The sequence below is a fragment of the Echinops telfairi genome, unplaced genomic scaffold (assembly GCF_000313985.2).
Source record: "Echinops telfairi isolate 266 unplaced genomic scaffold, ASM31398v2 ScPeMD7_9;HRSCAF=40, whole genome shotgun sequence".
Lineage (NCBI taxonomy): Eukaryota > Metazoa > Chordata > Mammalia > Afrosoricida > Tenrecidae > Echinops > Echinops telfairi.
In genome coordinates, this window is record NW_022103906.1 from 5496202 (window position 1) to 5503549 (window position 7348).

At 36.6% G+C, this 7348-nt stretch overlaps 1 pseudogene; it reads right to left on the reverse strand.

The window, feature by feature from the left end:
- Nucleotides 1-390: 390 nt before the first annotated feature.
- On the reverse strand, nt 391-4965 carry LOC101664459 (annotated as a pseudogene).
- Between the last annotated feature and the right edge of the window lie 2383 nt (nt 4966-7348).

A 7348-nucleotide genomic window follows, 5' to 3' on the forward strand; every position in this document is an offset into this window, starting at 1 on the left:
TCCCTTTCAGCATGCAAAGTTGTGTCAGCTTCATCTCATGGTTTATTAATGAGCTTTTCTCCAGTTATGTTTTCTGCTTCCTACATCTAGCTTCTCTAACTATTTGCCCAGAAAACAGACTGAACAGTGTGGTGAAAGGACACAACATGGCATGCATTTTAAATTTTAAAACATTTCATAGACATCTCTGTGATGCAAAATTATAAAGGTGTTGTCTATAGATAATCCATCTATTTAGGTCTATATATTTCTGATGGTGATGTTTCCATGGCTCTTATCCTTCCACAAATAATTGTTTTTTAATATTTAAATTTATATGGTCAGTTTATTAAGGTCAACAATGAAAGTTATCAGAAAAATATTCTTAAGGGCAACAGATGCAGTCACACCTCAATGCAGGTGGGCCATCGCTGTGGAGACACTCTCTGGCTCAGCAGGATTTTCATCTGATCATCCTCATCATCCCCCAGCTCTAAATCCTCCATTTCCTGGAAGAAGACTAATCTCTATCCACATGATTTCCAGCATCCCTCAAGAACTGCATAGCAGATGTGTGGAGATTAGGATCTGTTTCAAATAATTGTTTCTCACATTATTTGTTTCCTGCTAGTCCTCTTCTTTCATTAATTCCTTTTTCATGTCCAAGAGTTCCTCACCAGATTTGGTCTCCCAAAGTCTGGGCGTCTCCCTTGTAACAGGAGTGTCATGAAAAAGCTGCTGCTCAGCTTCCTCTGCTTCCTTTTCTCGTCTTCCTCTCTTCTGGCTCTTATTTGATCCACTATTTCATTTCATTTTCCTTGCACAGTCGATACAAAAGTAGAGTTCATTCCCAGGCTAAGCTTTTCTTCTGCGTGTAATTGTGATAATTTTTAAATGTCTGAAACATCATTATCTGCTGGACTTTCCTGGGGGGCTATTTCATAAAGGGGCGCATCATCTGGATAATTTTGCTGTCTGTAAACTTGAGTGCAGTCTGCACCAGGGAGTTGTTTTCCCAGCCTCAGATGTCACAGTGATGGTGAAAGTGGGTGGATTTTCTGTGAATACTATATAGTACGTGCTTCATACACTATATTATAAATATGAAAACATTTCTTAAAAGTGTATAAAACAATTATTTACTCCAAAGCCTGCAGAACTTACCTCTCCCAGCATCTGTGAAATTTTAAGTGAAAATTAGTTGCACAGAAATATCCTAGAATCTGGAAACCTAACCAAACTACCCATGAATTTCAAAAAGAAAGAAACATGCTAGATTATTTTAGTAGAAGCACCCTTTTGGGAAGCAGAACTTAATGACCATTAAGCAGCAGTACTAGGGCCATGTAGATAATAACTACTGCAGTTTTTACATAGACCTACAGTTCTAATGCTGTCAGAGTGAAGGATTTATTTTCTTGTATCTACCTCAGTGAACTTGCATTCCCACACCAGTGCCAAAGATTTCTAATTGCAAAAAAATCTCAATCTCATTTTCCTACATAATGATAATGAGGGAGTTATAAACAAGAAATTTAAGAACTACAAATTCACAAGAGTTCTGAGAGCTTTAAAAATCTAGACAAAATCTAAGATGTTAGGTCCAGTAAGCAGAAATATGTTTTTTTCCCCGCTCATGCTGCATATTTAAAATTGGATGTAGAGGTCATCTCACTTTACATTTTACTATATAACTTTTAATATCATTGGTTTATTTGCTTTTGTAGTTAAAATGGTTTCAATTTAATATTATGAAGGCACTGCTTCTTTATTTGCAACTATTTCAACAAGATTCCCAACAGTCAGCATTAAGGTACTATATTACTAGGATTCTAAGATATAATTGACTACAAAATGCATAATTTGAACAGAAGCACTAATTAAGTATTTACATGAATTTAACATCTATTTCAAATGACATATGAAAAAATATATAGGAAGGGGTACATAAATACAAATCATTAAATTATTATAACTATCATTTATCTAAACTATTTGTCTATAATAAATACAAGATTTCATAACAAGTAACCCCTGATTTATGATATAATTGAATGATAAAAACACATTACAGATGGCTTTTTCTCTTTGTCTTTATTCCTTTTCCTCTTTGGTATATCTTATCATTAGTACCCTATTTCCCCGAAAATAAGACAGTGTCATATTAATTTTTGCTCCAAAAGGTGTGATAGGTCTTATTTTCAGGGGTATCTTATTTTTCCATGAAGAAGAATACGGTACACATTTATTGTTGAACAACAAAAAAAGGAAATTTATCACCTGTATATGGTACAGTAGTAGTTGTCATCACAAAAAAGCATAACCAGACAAACTGTGAATCCTACAGTATCAAGAATGTCTTGTTACTACCATTATTTCCATGTACAACAATCTATGGTACATTTACTCATAATCTGTGGTACATTTACTCGCACTTCCTGTCTGCTCTGGCTGCGCTGCGGCCAACAGTGAGTTGGGCGGCAGCGCCCGCCACTAGGGTCCAGAGTCCAGAGCTATGGTACCTTCAGGGGGCCTTATTATCGGGGAGGCCTTATTTTCGGTGGATGCCTAATATTTCAGCGAGAGGCAAAACTGTAAATAGGTCTTATTTTCGGGAGATGTCTTACTTTCAGGGAAGAACGGTAATATAAACTATATAAAATATTGTACATAATTTGGTCATTGTGATATCCAGATATTAACTTGTGATAGTCAATGTTGTGGTTTGCATTTTAAATCTCTGCCATTTAGCAGGAGAGGAAACTACAAAGAATAGAGGTACTCAACTCAAATCAAAAGTAAATTACGTTATAATCATCAGAATACAACCTCATCTTAAATCATGTCCTGGAATGCAGTGATAGCTAAGGAAAACAATGCACTTTTCCACATTTTTTTTTCTACAAACGTTAATTAATATTATTTTTGCTAAATATGTGTTACATATGGCATGAGTAATTTATTTATCTTTTATACATCTTTATATTGTTACTCACAGGTACAGGTGAATTAACCAGCACACATTTTTCAGCTGGTGGGTTAAAGTGCTTCCCTTTTGGTTAGTGACCACTGTGCCACCACGGCTCCTATATAATGCATGACTATAGAAGAATAGTAGTTCTATAATCTAAAATATAATATATAAATCAATATTATATATAATTTTATACATTGCATATTTTATACATATTCTATAGAGTTAAAAATGCATATATAAACAAATGTCTAAACATGAAACAATCGTGGGATTGTTTTTATTAGCAAAGTGCAAATCTTCAGAATGACAAAACCAGTTAACCTGTCTGATGAAAAACTGATCAGAGAGGCCTCAAGGCAAAGTTTCACCGATTATTAAGGCAGAGATCTGGGTCTTGCCAAGAGGAACTCATGCTTGTTACACAACATGAGGTCACTAGCAACGACCTCAAGAGTTCCTCATTCTGAAGTTAGTCTTCCCAACAAAATGATTTTATCATGCATGCGACTTCTTGATCACAAGAATGAATTTCCCTATACCGCTCACTAATGGATATGTGTGTAGTTCATTTTAATATTCCACTTACAGCGCAGGAGTCTTTATACTTTATCTTCTGATTTTTATTAGTCATTGTATTTAAATTTCACAACTGACTAGAATATTATTAGTAAAAATGACCAGACTCATTACTGACCAGTGGAAACCAGCCTTATAGGCCAGACAAGAGCTGCTCCCACAGGCTTCTAAAGTTTTACATTTTACAGAAGCAAATTACACCACTTTTCTCTGCTAAATTGATGGGTATAATCAAGTTTTGATTAGGGGCGAGGCACTTAACCCCTGTGACAACAGAGATCCTATCTAACATGTAATAATGTAAAATTAAAGTTGTGTAATGTATAATATAAACTACAGTATGTAAACTGATACATCAGAATCTTATTATATATCATATACTTTATTATATATAGTTACATATATAAATGCTTACTACATGGAGGCAATATTGTACACTTTATGAAGTACATATTAATTCTTGAATATGTATCATTATATGCTATAATTTATTCAGGTGTTCTGTATGTTCTATAGTTTTATCACATCTCATAGTTGAAGACACTATTATCCAACCATATGTATAGGCACTCATGATTTGAATAGAAATAGATATCTCCACTGATCTGGACCCAATTGATGATGCCCTTCAGCAGTTTCAGCCATGGTTAAAGCCTTCCTCCTGAAACTTTCACAAGATTTCGACTCCTAACTGTGGAATGATCATTGGAATTGGAATTGTTCATTCTTAACTGTGTGCCTTATCATGACTACCTTACAATAAACTAAATGAGTTTATGCATGACATGTATCAATATGCCTCTATTCGTTTTCTGAGATGAATGAACTCCTCCGTAATCATTACGACAATGTAATGCCGGCAGACTCTGGGTTTCTCCAACTTCACAAGGGGAAAGACAATCACCGTCTGCAGCCCCCTCACACGGATCCCGGGAGGCAGACTTCAGGCATCGCTCCTCCCCGCCTCTTTTCATCACTTCTGACACCGAACTCTATCCTTCTGCATTCAACAATTTATTTCAAGCACCTCATAGACCTCTCAAATGACTATGGGTTTGATTAGAAAATTATCAGGTTACAATTCAGAAGAGACGGAGCATCCTGTTTTTTAATAAGCCCAACCATTACACAGCCATGGCAAGAAACGCGCTGATCTCTCTGAGGACCTTGGTCCACAAGCCTGGCCGCTTCCCTGTTGAGGTGTCACAAGGCTCTTTAGATTCACCAGGAAGTGCTCAGAGATGCTACACTGCAATCAACCTCCTGGTCCAGATGCCTCACTATTCACCGACCTCTCTCCACCTCCTCCCACCTTCCTTGGCGCTCAAGCTCTCTTCTCGCGCGCTTGCTGTCTCCTCCCTGGGCAGATTCTGCCACAGAAACACTGTCTGCATGATGCTGTCCACCGCTGGCTCTGCTTTCTGGACAGTCATGTGGTCCCCTGACGCTACTCACCTTATTATGGAATTAACTTTTAAGTCTAGCAAGAGGTAAAAAGCGGATCAATGCTCTCACTAGTGTTGTATGCATTTTATTTATGTAATCACATCACCACAGAATTACTATGTGCCTTATTTGCATTATTAATTCAGTAAGGACATAATCTTGGTGAGCCAGACTAAGGACAGACTAGGAAAAAGGAAGTGTGGTACACTTTTGAAGAAGTAACCACTGAAATCCAGGTAAATGACAAGAGAACACAGTTTTGATACAGCGTCTGAGGTAAAATAGACTGCTTTTGACCATCTTGAATAGCACAACCCTGTGGTTTTTGTGCTATGCATAATGAATTCAAGAATATTAACATCACACATGCTCCTAGAAATAATATTTTAACATTTGTTACGAGAAAGAATATTCCAAGAACCACCCTGAAGTAAAATTCTGTTTGTTATAGGATATTATCTAAATACCTACATACAAAGAAAACCATTGAATGCAACCATTATTCAAATTTGTGACTCAACCACTACAATCCATTATGAAAAAACGTCTTCTTTCAGAAATTAGTAAAACATGCAATCAAGATGCATTGATGATAAGTTTTGATTTTATTAAGAAAATTGGAAGCAAAGAAGAGGAAACACAATGGTCTTGACCTTAGAAATCAAGCTGGAGGGCTCACGGTGGAATTTTGCAATATCACCAGTTTCTTCTTGCAAATACTTTTTTCCAACAATGTTAACTGTGACTACATTTGTGGATGTGGAATACACAAGAATAAAATTGAGTATATTTTTGAAAAGAGACAAGTAACAAAAGCAAGACCAACAAGGCCCAAGGACTGTGGAACACAGCGTGAATTTCTCACATGCAAGTTCAGATTGAAGTTAAAAAAAGTAACACAAATCCGCAAGATCCAAATTAGGATCTTGAATCTATCCCACTTGAAAACAGAGGCCATCTCAAGAACAGGTTTGATACAATAAACACTAATAAGGGAAGACCACACAAATTGCAGTACGACATCAAGAACATCATACACGAAGAAAACAAAAAACAACATTAAAAAGAGAGGGCCCGATTTGTAAGGTAGAATGAAGGTTATGATAGTGGGGGGAAGGAAGCACCAAAGAACTAGAGGAAAGTTGTGTGTTACAAATAAAAGCCCTTAACACAGGGAACCCAGGATAGAAAAACCCCTTGGGGCCAACAATGAGAGTAGAGATACCAGGAGGATTAGGTGAGGGTGGGGGGAGAAAGGTGGAATTGATCACAAGGATCAACCTGTAGCCCCCTCCCAGGGGGATGAGCAGTGGAAAGGTGGGTGGTGGCGATGGAGCATGACGTAAGAATGGAAATAATAATCTATAACTTATCAAAGGTTCATGAGGGAGGGCAGATGGGGGGAGCGGGAAGGAGAATGAAATCAGGGACTCAAGTGGGAAGAGAATGTTTTGAAAATGATGATGGCGGCATATGTGCAAATGTGCTTGACACAATGGATGAATGTATGGATTGTGATAAGAGATGTAAGAGCCCTCCCTCAATAAAAGTATTTAATATTAATAGAAAGAAAATAACCATTTAAAATTTACTCTAGTTTTTATTATCTTCTACTTTCTTTCTGATTGAAGTTTTTGTCTGCTTTCCTTTTTTATGGTTAAGTTTTGTTTGTTGTGTGTAGGTTTTCTGAATATAAAATCCAGGAAGGTACATCTATAGAGACAGTAACTGGATTATAGGTTTCTTGTGGGTATGGCAGGGGAGGTTGTGGGGAAATAGGGGAAATAACAATGAGGATAAGAAAGAAGAAAATGTTCTAAAATTGATTATGGTAATGATTGTACTACTCTTCTTGATATGATTGAACTATTTAAATGTCTTGAAATGTATGATATGCTGATTATGTGCCAATAACACTTAAACAACACAAGAAAGTAAGAAACTGTCTCATTGCATGCAGAAAGAGACTCTGAAATCTGCTTTTGATCAAAGTTTAGCTAAAGTGACTGGAAGAAATGATGAAGTACAATAGATGAGCGGGAAATTTCCAAGGGCAACTCTAGAAGATGAAGTAAAATTGTATAATGAAATGTGAAAACAAGAGAGAAGACTATGCTTATGTAGATCAAGCTGAAGAAAATAAAAGAAAAATCAACCCTTGAATTTCAATATTGAAGAATTTTACGGACAGAATGCTCAGAGACACAGGAAGCATCCAAAGATGATGGAGAGAATCCAGGGCTGCTGTACCAAAAAGAAGTAATGATGTCCGACCATGTCAAGAGGTAGGATCTGACCCAGAACCAGAAGTACTGAAGGAAAAGTCCAAGCTGATCTTAAGATATTAGCTGAAAACCAGGTTCCAGGAAT